This window comes from Rhinopithecus bieti, unplaced genomic scaffold, assembly GCF_001698545.2.
Source record: "Rhinopithecus bieti isolate Rb0 unplaced genomic scaffold, ASM169854v2 scaffold_38761, whole genome shotgun sequence".
Taxonomy (NCBI): Eukaryota; Metazoa; Chordata; class Mammalia; order Primates; family Cercopithecidae; genus Rhinopithecus; species Rhinopithecus bieti.
The window spans coordinates 377,850-397,419 of record NW_016816177.1 but is presented as its reverse complement, the minus strand read 5'-3'; the positions used below and the strand labels follow the sequence as shown (position 1 = coordinate 397,419).

General features: G+C 50.4%; 1 protein-coding gene and 1 pseudogene across 1 annotated transcript in view; one reads left to right on the top strand and one right to left on the bottom strand.

Moving 5' to 3' along the window:
* The window catches only part of ROR2 (receptor tyrosine kinase like orphan receptor 2), a 226,696-nt gene that overhangs the window by 105,643 nt on the left and 101,483 nt on the right, over window positions 1-19,570 (bottom strand).
* On the top strand, window positions 16,485-17,828 carry LOC108516808 (60S ribosomal protein L3 pseudogene; annotated as a pseudogene).

Here is a 19,570-nt window from a genome sequence, read left to right as displayed (position 1 = left end):
CAGCCTTTCTTCTTTGTGAATGCCGCTAACCCGAACACAATGCTACCCCCTCAAACGTGCTGGGATTTGACACGTGCTTGGTATAGCCACCCACTGCCCTCATGGCTGTTATGTTATTATTTTAAGAAAAGAACACAAGCATGAAGTCATGTTTCGGGCTGAGAGGAATCACATGTCTTCTCGGAAGGGACCGGCAACGTTTGGTGGAAATGAAGTGAGGATTTGGTGCTGCTTTTCCTTAGATGCATCCGGGGGGGATAACATCCACTCCCCTGCAAAAAAGCAAGTGAAGGGTCAGGTGCAGTGGCTCTCACCTGTAATCCCAGCATTCTGGGAGGCCAAGGTAGGAGGATCACATAAGGTCAGGAGTTTGAGACCAATCTGACCAACGTGGTGAAACTCCATCTCTACTAAAAATACAAAATTAGCCGGGCATGGTGGCATATGCCTGTAATCTCAGCAACTTGCAAGGCTGAGGCAGGAGAATCTTTGGAACCCAGGAGGCAGAGGTTGCAGTGAGCTGAGATCGTGCCATTGCACTCCAGCCTGGGCAACAAGAGCAAAAGTCTGTCTCAAAAAAAAAAAAAAAGTGAAGGACTGCAGACCTCAGCTCTCCCTGCCAGAGCCCAGAGAAGACGGTGCCATCTCCCTTTCCTGTAAAAAGATGCCATGTGCGAGGTCAAATGCAAGCCAATCATGTCCCTGACCTAAGAAAGAAGTCCAAGTCAGAAAGCCCCAGACCAACAGTGCCTCCGTCAGGCTGGGCCACAGATGTTCTGTCCTGTTTGGACTTGCACGCTGACCACTGGTGACCTTGACCATAAAGTCACCACAAGGTTGACCCTGTAGAGTAGGATGAGGAATGGAGATCCCCTAATGAATCTCTCACAGAGTCCAAGGCACTCACAGCCAGTCAACTCCAGCCATCTTCACTGCCATTCCAGGTGTGAAAGAAAAATAATTCTTAATTCTTCTTTGGATTAACATAGGTAGATTTCACTACTTTAAAACTTAAACACAGTGACTAGCGACAGAAAAAAGTCACAGATGATGTTATGTTTTCAAACATCCATGAGATGTTAAATGACAAGTTTGGATGAGTCTTTGTCAACTTCTGGGGTCACAATGGCTAAAGAAAACCGGCTGTGTCCCCCTACCCGTGATGGTCAGGTCAACGGTCCAGTCATCAGTCACACACACCAGTGAAACGCAACTCCAGGTGCTGCTCTCCAGGTATGACGTTAAGTAAGGGAGATAATCCTTGATGACCCAGGAGGGCCTGGCTCAGTGAGTCGAAGGCCTCAAAAGCAGAGCAGCGGCTTCCCTGAGAAACAAGACACTCCGCCCAGTGACAGCAGCCTCGGCGGTGCCCACAGTTCCAGCCACCCTTCCCTGTGGTCGGCCCCATGGATTTCAAATGCGCCTGGTCAGACCTTACAACCGAGTAAGTCAATTCCCTGTGACAAATCTTTTCATATATATCTCCTACAAGTTTTGTTCCTCTAGTTGGACCCTGACAGGTACACTCCTCAAATCACCCAAAACAACGTAGAGAAACAGCAACTAGAAATGCAATGTCCATCTTGAGGGAAATCGGGGCCTCCTGTAGCCCCAAACCTCAGTGGAGGGGAAAGGAGGAGGAAAGATGCCAGGAGAAGACACCGCAGTGCCAGTCCTGAGCCCTGCCCAGGTCAGCACAGCCCTCCTGGGTAGGAGCCCACCAGCAAGTTTAGATGTAGAACACAAAAGCAGGTGAGGGGCTCAGAGTGGGCTCCCCTAAGCCCTGCAACACCCGACAGGGAAGGCGGGCTGAGGGACAAAACACCCAGGTGCTCTCTGCCGCGTGGGCAAGAGGCATGGCATCAAGGTGATTGCAGATGGGTCACCATGACACCAACCCAGACATAAATGCTTGGGAGGGTGGGAGGACACCCCAGGCCGCTCAGCTGTTTGGTCACCCAGCCTGCTGGACATGGCCGAAGCATCCACACTGGGCTCCAGCACCCTGCTCTGCACTTCTGCGACAGGTCCTCATCCTGCCAACCCCAGCTGGCACGCCAAGTGCTCTGTGCCCGTATCGCAACTCCCAGCTTTGCCCCACCCACCACTGTCCCTTTCCCAGCAAATGGTGGCCACGTCCTTTCAGGCACTCAAGTCACATCTCTGAGGTCACCCTCAGCTGATTCCAAGACAAAGAACTCCCAGTCCCACCACCGGCACCGCCATGCCAGAGCCGTGCCCCCCACCCCAGGCCCCTGGGGTAGCTGAGCACTCCTTTCCATGCACATCCCTCAATGACCCCTTATCGAAAAGCAGCAGCCCATGGCCAGCGCACCCTGCTGACCTGCATGCCCGCCTCGAGTTGCCTACACTCCTGCCAGCCTCCAACTGATCAGCTCTGCTCAGTCCCTGAGAGCTCCCTGGGGCCCGAGAGCTCCCTGAGGCCTCGACATGCAGGAGGAGCTGTCCTGGGCATCTGCTGGAGCATCCCCTCTGCCCCACGCAGCCAAGAACAGACCCAAGTCCTGTTGCAAGACTCAGCTTGAAGGGACATGGAGGGAGGGACGTCCCCTCACTGTGCCTGAAAACCGCTTTCCCCAGCCCAGTGTTCGGGGAAATCCAAGGCGTACACGAGCCATGGGATTTCTCTCCATGTTCTTTCCCCCAGCCTCAAGCACCCACGGGCTGAGGTCAGGGATGGTTCCAGGGAAGACACAGCGGGCAGAGTGAGTAAGGCCGACCCCTGGGCCTGCGGGCTGTAAAGTTCATTCCGGCTTTTGTTTCAGCTGACAAGTGGAAAGTAAAAATGGGTCTCGGGTTCCAAAATACATGATCTCCATGGCAAAGGTCAGTAAATCTATCTTGTTACCCAGAGAGAAAGGCACAACCTGGCTCAGGAAACGAGACCAGAATCTGTGGGCTATGGGAGCCCACTCGGGGCCTGGCTCTCCTAAGCATCGTTGCGTGGACTTGCCTGGAGCCCCAGCTGTGCTTCATCTCCTCCCTTCCCTGCACCACAGATGCCCAGGACCACGTCGCCACATGCAAACCCACCACCCACAAGTCATTTGGCAGCTGCTAACTCAACGCCAGCCCTGCTGGAAGGACAACCGTGTTTGTGGTTTATTTTTTAATGCAGCCACAGAGCAAACATCAATCCTGAACTTAGCCTGGCATGAATTTTCCTTTATTTAACTCTAGCTGCAGCAGAAGACATACTCTCTATGCCTCATGCATGGAATAACAGGAACAAAATGCCCCACCAGTCCCGTCGTCAGCAGGGCTGCTCTGTGACAGCCATGAGAAGCAAAGGTCAGCGAGATTCACGTGGACACACAGCACTGAGAAAGAGACCCATCTGTCCAAGCACTTAAGATTCCGACATGAAAAACCTAAGTGGAGTCAAATTGTCAAGACCTTCTCCAAAGGCACGGATCCCAAATGAGAGCTCTTGTGATTTTAAAGTGGAGCAAAACTGTTGTCCTGAAACCAAGGAAAGTGTGGCCCATCTGCACACACACAGGTTTTACCTAAAAGTTCCAGTGAGCTTTTGACTCCTGCAGAGCTCAAGATAAACACAGCTCCAATAAAACCCGATAGCATGGGCTCTGTTCAAGTGAGACCACTTTACAGCTTGACCAAGCACTCTGCCAGGAAATGATTGCTTTTCCAGTCCAGCACAGGAATGCGCCCTGCCTTATGTCTCTGGGCACAAACGTCACTGTGGGTGGTGGGCCAGGGATGAGGAGCCTGAGGCCAGGGCAGGTCTTACAACACATGGTGATGGAGCTGAAGATGACTAAAGAGACCCCTGCAGACACAGACCCCGCAGACACAGACCCCGCAGACACAGACCCTGCAGTCTTCACAGACTGCCCCTTGTCGGAAGCCTCTCTCCATGACCAGCTGCCCCCTCACCTCCAAGGGTCCTGCACCAACCCAGCCGGTTCACAGCAGTGCCGTTTGCTAATGGAAGCAAAGATGTGCCTCATGAAACAAACAAGCTAGGCCACCCCAAAATAGCCTCGGCTCCTGTCTTAAAACACTCCAATTTCCGTGGCTTCTTTCAAGAGACATGTACAATTTCATCATGACGGTTGCACTGATTTATGGGCGCCATTGTTCTCTTCTCTGCACACACACTGCCCCCAGCCCTCATTCCATATACTGGAAAAGCAGAAGGAGCAAAAACAGCCTGTCAGAGCCACTGGGGGCTGCCCTGACATGCTCAGAGTTAAATGTAGATTGGAACTCCCTCCACGGCCCCGCTGCCCCATCCCTGATCCCCATCCCCTACGAGGGAAAATGTTCCCAGAAAGGCTTCCAACTCATCACAGTGAACTCAGGAGTCTGCAGCAACAGCGGTGAGCATCTTTCCATAAGACCTGTACAATCATTAAAATGAACTAAATCTCTCCAGGAAGACCAGCAGAGGCAGGAGGGAAAAGCTACAGGTGGTATCTACCTGCAGCTGCAGGAGGCGGAAGGGCACACCTGTGGAGCTCAGGGGCTGAGAGGAGGAGGCCAAGCCACCTGCCAGCCTGGGAAGGTCTCCTACGAAACCTTTCTCAAGAAGACACCACAAAAACACTCTCACAAGATGTCTCTTCCACACACGTCCGCCTTTTACTTCTATAGTAACTGCTTCATTTCTGGGCGCTAGGACAAGGCTTTTGTGATCCTCGCTTCCCTGCCTTTCTGTACAGCTTGAAAACGGCTTTCCCCAGCCCAGTGTCTGGTAGAATCCAAGGTATATGCAAGCAATGAGGTTTTACTTCCTGCATTCCCCCGCTAAACAACAGAATTTAGTTTCACCTGTTTTAAAAACACACACAACTTTGCACATGGAATCCCACCATGCTCGTCTGTGGCCTCCTCCTTTCCTTTGCCATCTGGTGGTGCGATTCACCCACAGTATAGCTTGTGGGTGAAGTTCATTTGTTTTCATTATCATATGGCACTTTGTCCTATGAAGAGGTACCAATTATTAATCCAGTCTGGACTGGGCACAGTGGCTCACGCCTGTAATCCTAGCATTTTGGGAGGCCGAGGCGGGCAGATCACTTGAGGTCAGGAGTTTGAAGCCAGCCTGGCCAACACGGTGAAACCCCGTTTCTACTAAAAATACAAGAATTAGCTAGTCGTGGTGGTGTGTGCCTGTAGTCTCAGCTACTTGGGAGGCTAAGGCAGGAGAATCGCTTGAACCCAGGAGGCAGAGACTGCAGTAAGCCAAGATCATGCCACTGCACTCCAGCCTGGGAGACACAGTGAGACTCCATCTCAAAAAAAAAAAAAAAAATCCAGTCTGCAGCTGACAGATGTTCACAAGCAGCAATGCTAAGAAAGCCCAGGTCTCCTCTGTCCTCTGGTGGGGCAACGCAGCTAACTGCCTGCCTCTGCCCCACCCCAGGTCAGGGGGCTGTGCCAGCTGATGTCAAGTCTGAGGGCGGCTGGAGGAGCTGCTGCTCACAGGATCCTGCACTGGGGCGAGTTCTGGAACTTCTCCAAGCTTTGGTTTTACCAGGCTGCCCAGTTACGAATGACAGCTCACTCCTCCACCTCTGCCACCTGGGCAGTAGCCTCAGCCAGGTGCCAGGCAGGAATCCTTCAAATCACATGAGCCCTGCCCATTCAGTCTGTCTGTCTGCTGCATTGCACGTACTAGCTGCAGTGTTCAATATATTGGTGATTTTTGTTTGCAACTTCAGTCAATGCCAGTGTCTTTCTAGAGGAAAGAAATTATGGTAATTTAAGATTATTAGATTGGAAAATCATCACAAGAAAATTAATAAAATCATTTTTCTTAAAAAAAAGTGTATTCAAGGAAAACAACTTTAAAAGTTCACTTGAGATAAATATGTGTGTGTGTGTTTGTGTGTGTACACACGGTATTAAATCATTCCTTAGGAATTTCTGTTCTGCATTGCTTACTGTTTCTTTGTTTTGTTTTGTTTTTGAGACGGAGTCTCACTCTGTTGCCCAGGCTGGAGTGTAGTGGCATGATCTCAGCTCACTGCAACCTCCGCCTCCCAGGTTCATGCCATTCTCCTGCCTCAGCCTCCTGAGCAGCTGGGACTACAAGTGCCCACCACCATGTCTGGCTAGTTTTTCGTATTTTTAGTAGAGACGGGGTTTCACCGTGTTAGCCAGGATGGTCTTGATCTCCTGACCTCGTGATCTGCCCACCTCAGCCTCCCAAAGTGCTGGGATTACAGGCATGAGACACCGTGCTCGGCCTGCTTACTGGTCTTAAACAGCCATGTCATGAGATGACACCACATCCACTATAAAAAAAAAAAACTTGTAACAATAAAAAAAAAATCACCAAATATGACAAGCTGAAACTTTGGCTGTTTAAGAGGGGGGCGGGGAGAAGCCTTGCCATATTAAAAGAATCCCCCTGCTCTTTGCACTTTATGAGCACTACCCAAGGTAAGCGATCTTAAGGGGCTTGGGGAAGAAGGCCAAGCAATTAAAGGACCAGCAGTGGTTCTCAAAGCCATCTCATACATTTTTCTTGTCCCAGTTGTCTCATTTTCAAGATGTTTTACGTGTTTTAAAAGGAGAAGACAAATTCCACTTGTGCATAAGAAAATTTCTTAACATCCAGTGTTCTTAATCTATACAGATTTGGCAGGTAGAAAAAAATATATAGTTTTCATCGCTGTTGTAGGTTTCTTACTTCTAAGCTACAAGGCAGAAGTAAAAGAATAAGGGATGCAGGCTACGGCGCCACATGTTCACACATTCTAAGTGGAACACATAAAAGAAAAAAAATGACCGAACCATACTTTTTTTTCATCGTCAAACTGCCACTTTAAATATGTATTTAGGAAAAAGAGAAATTACCCATACTCCCCCTACCCTCACAAAACTGGTTTCATTTTTGCATGTTGACGTCTAAGCTTTTACTGCCTCGTCCAGGAGTTTATTTAGGGATTTATAGTTTATTAGGCAATTAAAATCTTTACCGTGTTCCTTAACCTGGGCATACCTTATGTGTGTAATTCTCCCTCTGGATCCTGAAAGATGTGTTCACTGCAACTTAAAGAAGGAAAAATTGCCCCTTTGAAATGCTCAACTTAGCCTATTAGTTTATAAAGGCAAATTAAACCAGGCACCACCAGGCCATTTCAGAACCAAGTGAGCCACTCAGACTGTGGATTAACCTGAAGGCCCCGAGAGCCGGGACCAGGACCAAGCGCACACACAGTGTCGGGTGAGGGGCTGGGGTGCCCTTGTGCATCTCCTGCAGCCTCTCCCCTCCTCGCACCTGAAACATTCCTGACTCACCAGTCATGCCACGCCTGGTTGCAGCCGCTATCTTTTCTCTCCTCGGCATAAACTACCTTTTGTATAGAACAGACATGAAAACACCCTGAGATCGGACCCCGGGGTTTCATTCCGAGTTAAGATCTCATCTTCAAAACCCTCCACTTCTGACGTTACCACTGGGGGATGGGTCTGTCACGGCCACTCCAGCATGACTGTCTGCCCCTTGGGAATGGAGACCCCAAGCACCACAGCCAGTGCAGGAGACCCCGCTGCAGTCAGAAAACGCAATCGCTCCTGTTAGAGCCTTTTTAAAAGAGTAAAGGCATTGTGTGTCTAAGTATTAACCATGACAGATGTTATGAGTTTGCACGAAACCTGGCATTCATAAAAGCAGTGCTCCATTCTGGAGCTTTAAATAAAAGGGCACAAAGAACAAGAAAATCGTTTTTCGGCACACAGTAGAAGTCTACCTCAGCAGAAACTAGAGAGAAGTTCCCTGTGGACTCCAAGGAAAATGAGATAAATTTCAGTTTGGGAGAGAGGGAAATCTAATAACAGAATCCTGGGCAACAAGTCAAAAATGACATTAAAATAAAGACACAAAAAGCACACACTACACAACACCCAAGGCCCTCCGCACTGGCTGCGCGCAGGCACGTGGCAACACAAGCGTGGGATGACAGCAGCTTAGGAATGAATTCACCAATTAACAAGATGAAGGGGCTCGGGAGGGGGGGCAGCGGGGGGCTGGGTGTATTCTGTGTTTACCAAAACACCTCCTCCAATATCCTGGCCTGATTCGTGGTGCTGTCAGATGGGGGTGTGTGTGTGTGTGTCTGTGTGTAAGTACAGGCATGTGTGCCTGTGTGTATATGTGTGCTGTGTGTGTGTTGTATGAATGTGGGAGGGGTGTGTCTCTGTGTATATGGTGTATGTGTGTATGTGTGTGGTGTGTGTTGGGAGTGTGGGTCTGTGTGTTGTGTGATATGTGTGGTGTGGGGGTTAATACGTGTGAGGAATATGTGTGCATATGCTGTGGGTATGTTGTGGATCGTTGTTATGTTGTGGGGGAGGTATATGAGTTGGGTGTGTCTGTGGTATAATTTTTGAAAAATTTGTTGAGGGGGAATGTGTTTGTGTTGTTGTGAGTGTGTGTGTCTACGGAAGTATGTACGTATATTGTGTGATGTGGTGTGAGAGGTATATGTGTGGGGAATCATGTTGGTGGCATACGGTGGTGGGTATGTGTGGTGTGTGTGTGTTATATGTGGTGTTGTGCGTATGTGTGGTGTGTGTAGCGCTTTTGGCGTGTGTGTGCTGTGTGTGTGGTGTGTGTGCTGTGTGGTGTGTGTGGTGTGTGTGTTGTGTGTGTGCTGTGTGTGTGGCGTGTGTGTGCTGTATGTGTGGTGTGTGTGCTGTATGTGTGCTGTGTGTGTGTTATATGTGGTGTGTGTGTGCTGTATGTGTGGTGTGTGTGCCGTATGTGTGGTGTGTGTGTGCTGTATGTGTGGGGGGGTGTGTCATATGTGGTGTGTGTGTGCTGTATGTGTGGTGTGAGTGCTGTGTGTGCTGTGTGTGTGCTGTGTGTGTGCTGTATGTGTGGCGTGTGTGTGCTGTATGTGTGGTGTGTGTGCTGTATGTGCTGTGTGTGTGTTATATGTGGTGTGTGTGTGCTGTATGTGTGGTGTGTGTGCTGTATGTGTGGGGTGTGTGTGTTATATGTGGTGTGTGTGTGTTATATGTGGTGTGTGTGTGCTGTATGTGTGGTGTGTGTGTCGTGTGTGTGGTGTGTGTGTTATATGTGGTGTGTGTGTGCTGTATGTGTAGTACGTCAGTGTGGCATGCATACATGTGTGTCTGCCTCTCTACTGGGTGATGTGTCCCCGGGGGAGCCTCGGAAGCCAGAAGTCGGTTTTCTCCGCCGACACTCCTAAAGATGCTTGCCTTACCCAAGGCCAAGCAATGCAGTCAGGGCGGGGAAGGATGTGGACCTCTGATGGACCCACCCTCCATCAGAGAACCAGGCCAGGCTTCCGGTAACAGGACTCGGATCCATACTGTCCCTGTGCAGACGCATGCCTGCAAAGCAAGTGCAGAATAAAGAAGAGAGAGAAAGAGAAGGAAAGAAAGGAGAGAAAAAGCATAAAGAGGAGAGATGGTCAAAAGCGAGTATTCTCAAGAAATGGACAGCAGGGGAGGGAAGGAGTTCTTCTTTTCCTCATCCCCTAATTGCTCGAACATACTCCTGATCCCCAAGTGTCATGAAGATCTACTGTCCTGATTACTATTACTGCTGTCGAGATCAGGAACAGCCAACACATGTGTGCCAGGTGCCATGCCTGTATTATCTCCTTTAATCCTCACAATGACCCCATTGTTATCCCGATTAACAGCTGAGGAAACTGAGGCACCAAGAATGCAAGTCAATAGCACAGGCACCAGAACCGAAACGCTGGCCCTTGGGTGCCGTGTCCTCACCCTAGGCGTCAGTGTCTCATGCCAGAGGCCAATAGGATGCCACATGCATGGGCACTCTCCACAGACTGTGACCTAAAGAACAGCGCAGCCAGCCCACTTCCAATTGTCCACAGCTTCTCTGCCTCTGAGGCAACAAGGAGAAATGGGCGGGGTTTGCCCAGACAGGTACTTTGAATATTCCGGTATCTTAATTCCACCTCTGGAATTAAAAGCTCGGCAGGGAGGGGGCCAATGCCCTCAGTGGTCCATCGTGTCCAGGAGACAGAAAGAACTCCACTGACTCAAGAGAGGGCAGCGGGCAGGAGGTACCAGGGCTCCTGCCACTCCCCTCCTCCTCCCCCAAGAGCCCAGAGGCCTCCTCCAGGCACATGTCACTGATGTGCTGCTCTGCATCCAGCTGGCACGCAGAAGCCACCTAATTCTCTGCAGCTCTTTGCTCTCCCACAGCAATAGTGAGGGGGGCACCCCCTCGAGAGGTGCCTTCCCCCTCTCTTGACCAGAGGTGAAAACACAAGATGCTCCCAATCGAGAGCTGCCTAAACGCCCTTGCACTAGAGCCCCTCGGATGCGGCATTCGGGGGTTTCTTTTCCTCTTTACACTTAAAAAATATTTGCTAAATGGATATGAATTTAAAAGAGAACAACTAGAAGCAAAAATCAGAGAAAAGAAAACCCACACAGAATGCATTTACATGTGCAGGAGGGAGAGAGCGTGTCAGAGCTGGAGGGAGCGGCCACAGTTACCCAGGAAATACAGAAGAAACAGAAGGCGGCCCGCGGCCCTGCGAAGGGCTGGGTTGGCTGCTGCAAAGACCCCGAAGACACGTACAGGAACTAGCGGATGTCCTCGACCTCTCGTGGCTCCTGGAATGAGGGCCTCAGAACACAAGCAGGTACTGTGCAGGAGCCCTAAAGTCAGTGGGGTCTGAGCCAGGTGGCCCTCCATGCCCACCCCGGGGCAGGTCAGGTGCATGACCAGGTTAAAGGCTCAGACGGCCCCATCAAGACAGTCTGTTGTATCCTAGATTTTTTTTTAAAGAAACGTTCTCATTTCTGACATAATGCATCGTTCCTGACAGCCCTCGGTGCCTTTAAGAAGCAGTGATCCAGATGAGAGGCATGGGTGGGGAGTAGGGGCTGTTGACTTCCATTCTCTCTTTCTAAGGAGAAAATGGACTTCTCCTAAAGGGCTGTGACGCCCAATCCCACTAGCCTGCTCACACTTACAAATTACTATACATCTAGAGACTCCACACAACTACAGGTCCTCCGCATGCATGTCGATGTCTGCGGGTGATAAATCACAGGGAACACCGGGGCAGCAGGAGGAGCCCCAGTAGAGACAAGCCCCGTGGCACCACCCCCGGCTCCAGGCTCTGCACATGCCCCGCCTGGCTGGACTATGTCTGCTTCTCATTGAGGAATGAGTGACTTCGTTTACTTAGAAGGGCTCCGCAGAGTTTCTCTAAAAATCTCAATTCGAACCACAACCAACCCCCACCCTGGTTCCAGCCACTCCCAGCCCTGGGCTGCCGGCCCCGCTGTCTGCACCTTCTGGCCTCTGAAGGCCACTTTCCTGCAGAGCAGGGCCTTTCAACAGCCACTCTGGCACTAACGGCCATCCACACACTCTCCTTCTAAATGCTTTTTCATCCCTGCAGCGGGGCGGAGGAAGGGAGGGGGCCATCAAACACGGAGCTGCACACGTTTCAGCAGGCTGCCCTGAGCCAGCAGCATAAATCAGAACGTGTTTTCCTATTTCAGGGTGGAGGAAATGGTTCTCCAGCAAAGTTCCCTACCGTTTCTTAAAGTGATTATTTTGATTTAAACTGCTGCCCGGTGGCTAGACTTCTAGCTACCAGTTTCAGGTCGTCTGTCCTGGGAGCCGAGAGCACAAAGGAACACTGTTTGCAGGTTCCTGGGGGCCTCCTCTGGGCCGCTGCATGAGATGGGCTCTCAGCCTCCACGCTCCTGCACCTTCCACAGACCAGCGCTTGTTCCTCGCCTAGGGAGCTGCCAGCCCCAAATACACCGCCTCCTTCGTGCCACTCGCCATCACGCAGGCTGTGGTTTTACTTCTTCCTGCCGTCCTCCAAGTATCAGGCTCTCTCTGTGTCTGAAGAGAACCTATGAATTTTGGGAAGGACACAATTCAGTCCACAGCGAATCTAAAATCCACTGTGCAATATTCTTCGTTTTAGGAGGCGGCAGCTGGGGCTGAACTTTCTCAAAGTCGTCCTAAAGAACTGCAGCCCCGGACTGTCCCCATGTCCAGCCCCCTACACTGGTGAGATGTTGTCCTATTAAGTGTAATAGGTTCGTGGCTACCAGAACCTACACCATTGGGACGGTTGAAAAGAAAACCAGAAGCTGAATGAGTTCACGAGGCAAAACGGCTGTGTTTAGTAATGATTTTTTATACTCCCCCTCTGTATACAGAATAGCAAGCCTCGCCCCAGGTCCTTGCATGCTCCCGTGGGACAGAGAAGGCGGGGCGGTAGGGGGGAAGCAGGAGCAGGAAGGGGAGATGTCATTCCTGCGTTTTCTACACATGCATCCTAATGTAAAGTAACCATTTCATGGTTTGCAAAAGATTGCCAGACAAAGCAAAATGCATGCATGACACAGTTCAAAATTATGAATCCAATCCAGCATAGACAAAGTTACAGGGGCCTGCAAGCGGAGAGGCAGTTTTGTATTTTCTGCCCTCCCCACCCTACGCCCAAGGTGGAATGAGGAAACTTTCTCAGAAAAGGGCCCTCTGTCCAGCGACACCAGAGCACAGTGAGAGCCTCTGCACGCACCCCTCCCCATCACCCAGCACCCTCACTCCCAGTGTCGGGCCTGGGTGGCCCAGGGTGAGAGCCTGTCCTGGGGAAGTCAGGCCCTGACCACCTGGTGAGTCTCTTCTAGGAATGCTGCAACCAGCCAGAGCCACAAGGCCATGCCTGCCCCCAAATCCAAGACTTTCAGGTGATCTCACTGTGTGGATCTTAGGCAAGAGGATGTTCACAGAGACATCCATCCCAGCGCACCATCCCATCTAATTCTTACCCAAAACTCACCACGGGTCAAGCATATGCACGAGGGGAGTTCCCAGTCAGCACCTTTCAGAAGCCAGCCCCCACCCTCACGCACACCCAAAGCGTGCTCACACCGAAGCATGCTTTTAATCAGCTTTGCTGGGGTATAATCTACATGTAATAACACATACCCAGGCTGGGCGTGGTGGCTCACATCTGTAATCCCAGCACTGTGGGAGGCTGAGGCGGGCAGATTCCCTGAGGTCAGGAGTTCGAGAAGAGCCTGGCCAACATGGCGAAACCCCATCTCTACTAAAAATGCAAAAATTATCCAGGCATGGTGGCAGGTGCCTGTAATCCCAGCTACTCTGAAGGCTGAGGCACGAGAATCACTTGAACCCGGGAGGTGGAGGTTGCTGTGAGCTGAGATAATGCCACTGCACACCAGCCTGGGCAACAGAGCGAGAATCCATCTCAAAAAAAATAAAATAAAATAAGTGTACCTTATGAAGAGCTCTGATAAATGTCTACACAGATGCAACCACCACTACAGTCCCCACTGAGAAGCACCTGGCAGAAGAGGCAATACCATGGCAGTTGCAGCCAGAGGTGACTAACACTCACACAGGGAGCCGCTGGGTGACACCAACCCCAGGATGCCTCCGGCTGGGCTTCTACAACAATGGAGCCCAGGCAAGGCCTGCTATTCTCTATCTGGATGACCTTGAGAAGTTAAGCCTCAGTCTCTTCATCTTAAAGCTTGGAATACTGTAGCGTAGATTACAGGCTTTGCCATGGAATGAAGTGTGTCCCCACAAAATATGTCGAAGCCTGAACCTCAGTATGACGGTGTTTGTAGTCGGGGCCTGTAGGGAGGCAGTCAAGGTTAAAAGGGTCAAAAGGGAGCTTCCAATTCAACACAGCTGGCATCCTACAAGAAGAGGAAGAGACACTGGCACTCACTCTTCCCACCCCATGAGGATGCAGTGAGAAGGCGGCCATCTACAAGCCAAGAAGAGAGCCCTCACCAGAAACCAAATCTGCTAACACCTTCACTATGGACCTCCAGCCTCCATACTGTAGGAAATCAATGTCTACTGTTTAAGCTGCCCAGTCTCGGTGCTTTGTTAGGGCATCTGGAGCCTACTGAGACAGACTTTCTGCAGAGAATTGAAGGTTCTCAAGGAAATCTCAGGAGAAACCTCAGTAACCACAATGCAATGGAACTGCTCCATTCAAGCAGGCCAGGGGTTTCGGATTTCGAGTCTCGCCTGTCCCCTCAGCATTCCCCCCGATAAGCATCCTCTGCAGTGGTCCCTGAACCTCCTTTGACCTCCAGAGCTCTGGAGAAGACCCTTGAAAAGCCACTGAGCTGGAGTCTGTCTTTTCAGGTACCACTCCCTTGCCTTCTAGGGCAGATGGGGCTTAAATATCAATGACTTCAGGAACAGAACTGTGCCTCCAGAAATTATCTGTCAAAGCAGCTATAGACATGTTTAAGAAGAGGTGCCCTTCTGGTACCCAGATAACCAGAGGGTACCGTGTGGAGACAACATGGGGCAGAGCTGCGGACATCACAAGCTGAGGGAACAGCACATGCAAAGGCTCAGAGACACAAGTGGCACGGATTGGGCGGGGGGGAAATGTGGAAGGTGGAGGATGAGTGCAAGGAGGGAATGTGGGTTCAAGGTGGGAGTGGCCCCATCCTTCTTAAAGCAGGATTCAACAGAGAAAGGAAATGAGAGCTTCAAGGCGTTAGTATGCGCAGGTCCGCAGACAGCACAGACAGGCTCGGAACCAGAAAGACAGTAGGAGTGCCTGTCCCACTGGACAGAATGCCTGACTCCCCTGGGAGGCCACTTTCCCTCCCTCCTGGACCCCTCATTAGGCCTCGCTACCATCTCCCCAACTTCCAGAGATAGTCTTTTGCAGACAAGACCTACTGCCAGGTCCCTGAACGCCCCCTTGCTCCTCTGTACAATGCACCAAAACATGGGAAGCAAGCTACATTTGCAAACCACACATATACTCCCCCAGAAAGGGCTCCCTAATGCAGTCCCCCCATTTCCCACATAGAGACTTGAGGGCGCCAGAGAGGGCCCTGCAGGGGCCAGCTCATACAGCAACAGCTCCAGTCTTTCAAAGTAAGCCTAGGCAGGCGGGACCCAACGGCACCCCAGCTCTCCTCCAGAGCTGCTTTTCTCATTTTCGTGTGCAGCCTGCAAGGGCTGGGGGTGGAGAGTAGGCCTGAGAATGACCCCCACCCCCCAGCACATAGTGGATCCTGCCCTTCCCGGCCAGGAGATGCTGGTCGCAGGAAGGAAGACATCCTTCACGTCTTCGCTGCCACCAGAAATCACACTCCCCAGAACTCAAGTTCCACTCGACCAAGCTCGAGTCAGGCTTTGATCTTGCAGGAAACACCCACGCAGAGTCACTCTCCAGGACAGGAAGGATGCAGGAGCCAGCTTCAGCAGAACTCCTGGCTAGCAGCTCTGCCTCGCAGTGTAGAAACTGTCTCAAAATGTAAAACAGATGAGCCTGTTTTAAAGAAAGTTATTTATATTGCGGAATCTTTCAGAGCAAGCAGAAACTTGAAGAGCCTTATCACCTGGGGCACAAAACCAAGGATACTCGAGTCTTCTCTCACCAGAGAAATGGATGTGATTTTTACCGACACATAACAAGGAAATGCGTTGGTTTGATGATATTTCTTGATTTCTACTTCTGATAACGTATGCATGCCAGTCCTAATCAAGAAAGAGCGGCATTCAATAAGCTGACAAAAACTCTTTTCCTGCAAATTCCCTACCTTGAAGGTCAGGATTAAGAGTGAAGCATAGAAATTAAATTAAACCAGGGGAGCGGAGCTGTATATAAACTCTGCTGGCTTTTCAGGAAAGGACTGGACCTCTGTCTGTCCACCCATCTGGAGGCAGGGCACCAGATGATGGGCGTAGATATATGGCGGCTCTGCTCAGTGCCATCTGTGTTTTAATCAATCTGGCTAACGCTTAAGTTTTTAAAAATAACATTTGGGGCCAGGCGCGGTGGCTCATGCCTATAATCCCAGAACTTTGGGAGGCTGAGTATCACCTGAGGTCGGAAGTTCGAGACCAGCCTGGCCAACATGGTGAAACCCTACTAAAAATAGAAAATTAGCCAGGTGTGGTGGCACGTGCCTGTAATCCCAGCTACTCGGGGGACTGAGACAGGAGAATCGCTTGAATCTGGGAGGCAGAGGTTGCAGTGAGCTGAGATCGCTCCACTGCACTCCAGCCTGGAAGTGACTCTAGGGCTTGCTTGCTTGAGATCACTTTGGCCATCCTTACCATGGGACCAAACCCTTTCTTGTGTGGTTTTGTAATTTCAGGAGAATCACAGGAAATGTTCCCACAAACTCTTCTTTACCTCCCAACGATGGTCAGATGAGATTTCCAGGTTTTTCTTGATTTCAACAAGGAGAATCAATCCAGGGGTGAGGAAGGAGAACAAGAGCTCAAATAAAGGGGCCCTGGAGGTACAAATAAACTGCCACATGGAAAACATCTTGACTGCCGAAAACGCAGTCTCTTCACTTTCGAAGATGTGCTTCGAAGCTCCCTTCTTCTCTTCCACTTTCCTGTTAAAACGAACACTTCCAGATTTGGCTTTATCTAGTGGAAACCGAAGGCCGACCGACCTTTACCGGCGGGATCTGACGGCGTGATGTCTCACAGAAAGTTCTCCCCTCCCAGACATGGGTCCCTCGGCTTCCTGCCTTGGAAGCACAGCAGCACGCATCGTGGGAAGGTGAAGAGCTTCCCTAAGGATGACCCGTCCAATCCGGTCCACCTCACAGCCTTCCTGGGATACAAGGCTGGCGTGACCCACATCATGCAGGCAGTCGACAGGCCAGGATTCAAGGTGAACAAGAAGGAGGTGGTGGAGGCTGTGACCATTATGGAGATGCCACCCATGGTGGTTGTGGGATTGTGGGCTACATGGAAACCCCTTGAGGGCTCCAGAAGACCCTTCACTGATGTCCTTCCCGTCGTCCTCCAGATACTGAAAGTAATTCGCTGGAGCACATCAGTGGATGAATGCAAAGGGCGTTTCTTATAAGAACTGGCCATAAAATCCTAAGACGAAGGCCTTTACCAAGTACTGCAAGAAATGCAGGATTGAGGGATGGGCAGAAGCAGCCTGAGAAGGGACTTTAGCAGCATGAAGAAAGTTACTGCCCAAGTCACCTGCATTCATTGCCCCCACCCTATGCACCTGGCTTCCTTCTGTGCCAGAAGGCCCCCCTGATGGACAATCCAAATGAACGGAGGCACCTGTGGCCAAGAGCCGGACGGGGCCCAGTGAAGAGGCTTGGAGCAACAAGCTACCCTTGGTGGAACCAAGGGTGTTTGGGGCAGGATGAGATGATAGATGTCATCGGGTGACCAAGGGTAAGGTACAAAGGGGTCCCAGTAGTTGGCACACCAAAAAGCTGCCCCACAAGACGCCATGGAGGCCCTGTTGCAAGGTGGCCTTGTATTGGGCATGGCATCCTGCTCTTGTGGCCTCTCCTGTGGCAACGCTGGGCAGAAGGCTTTAACCGTCACTACCACTGAGATCAACAAGAAGATCTATAAGCACTGGCCAGGGCCTACCTTATCGTATCAAGGACGGCAAGCTGATCAAGAACAAATGGCCTCCACCGACTGAAGACTGTCTGAACAAGAGCATCAACCCCCTTGGGTGCTTTGTCCAACACTATGGTGAAGTGACCAATGACTTTGTCGCTGCTGAAAGGCTGTGTGGTGGGAAGCCAAGAAGCGGGTGCTCCGCCTCCGCAAGTCCTGGCTGGTGGAGACGAAGCGGCGGGCTCTGGAGAAGATTGGGACCTTAAGTTTCATTGACACCACCTCCAAGTTTGGCATGCCACTTTCCAGACGCATGGAGCGAAGAAGAAAGCATTCTGGGACCAACCCAAGGAAGACCGAATGGGCAAAAAGGAAGAAAGGAAGCTTAAATGCCCGAATGCCAGGAACAGATTTTTTGCAAGCTCATGGGTCTCAATAAAGTTTTTTCCACTTGGGGGAAAAAAAAGAAAAAACAAAACACTAACACTTCAAGGAAGCCGCTAGAAAAGAACCCTGGGCCCTCCGCCCCGACTTCCCACCCCAGGCCCCACTGTTATGTATCCGTAGCCCTAAGAAATCAGTATGATTTTCCTGAAAGAATGTGGACTTCGGGAGATTACTACAGAGTTATCTGACCTTCTGTTTCATCTACGCTGTTATCGTGCTTCATTATACCCTTACATTTCGAACCTTCCTTTATACTATGCAATATTTTTATTGTGAATACACTCCTCTCTGAGTTCACACTTGTAGATAAAGCTGAAAGTCCTGGACATAACTCCAACCTCCCCAGATAAAAAGGCAGTTAGTTAACTGTGTCATTTACGCTCTTCCAGGTCTTCCTCTGCCTGTAGGAAATATGGTGTTTTGAACATGCTGTTTGGCCTAAAGCACAAACCAACTATCTACGTGCTGTTTTGCAAAATGACTTTTGTTGAGCCTATAAACTTGGCGATCTTTGAGGTTTGAGCCACCTCGGTTTTTTTTTTTCATTGCTGTGTATATTCCCTAGCACTAATATTCCATATTTATGGGTTGGTTTTTCTGTGGTCGTTTCCAAAACAGTAAAACACTTAGTTACTCATGTTTCCTTTTTCTCCCATAAACAGCATTGCCATAAATATCCTCAATACTGGACTCTCTGTGCCCTGGGCTCAGTGTGCCCTGGAAGGTCAAATCCCAAGACATAGAATTACGGTTCTGGGTGTACCTTGTTATTGATTTTAACGGAGCAGCTGACGTGTCCCTCCAAAGCAGATTGTGGTAATCTACACTTCACCGTTTATTTAAAATGCCCAGTTTCCCCATACGCCTCACCTTAACCTGCTGATAACGATAGCTGAAATCATAACTTAATGTTATTTTATGTTTTCCTAATATAGCTGTGGAGAGATGGAATAGGAATCCCACCCAAGATGGCCACATCCTAATCCCCAGAGACCTGTGACCACGTCGCCTACGTGGCTTAAGGGGACTTTGTGGCCATGGGATCTACATTAAGAATCGCTTGAGATGGGCTTGGGCACGGTGGCTTCACGCCTGTAAATCCCAGCACTCTTGGGAGGCTAAGGTGGGCCCAAATCAGCGAGGTCAGGGAGATCGAGACCATCCTGGCTAACACAGTGAAAGCCCGATCTCTTACTAAAATACAAAAATTAGCCAGGCGTGGTGGCGGGCGCTGTTAGTCCCAGCTACTTGGGAGGCTGAGGCAGGAGAATGGCATGGACCAGGGAGGCACAGAGCATTGCAGTGACCAAGATTGCCGCCACTGCACTCCAGCCTGGGCGACAGAGCGAGACTCCGTCTCAAAAAAAAGAAAAGAAAAGAAAAGAAGAGAAGAAGAGAAGAGAAGAGTAGAGAAGAGAAGAGAAAGAAGAGAAGAAAGAAAAAGAAAAGAAAAGAAAGAAAAGAAAGAAAAGAAAAGAAAGAAAAGAAAGAAAAGAAAAGTAAAGAAAAAGAAAGAAGAAAGAAGACGGAGGGGAGGGGAGGGGAAGGGGAGGGGAGGTGAGGGGAAGGGGAAGGAGGGGAGGGGAGGGAGGGGAGAGGAGAGGAGAGGAGAGGAGAGGAGAGGAGAGGAGGGAGACGGGAGAGAGGAAGAGGAGAGGAGAGGAAGAGGAGAGGAAGGAGAAGGAGAAGGAGAGGAAAGAAAGAAAAGAAAAGAAAAAATCAATTCCATATATT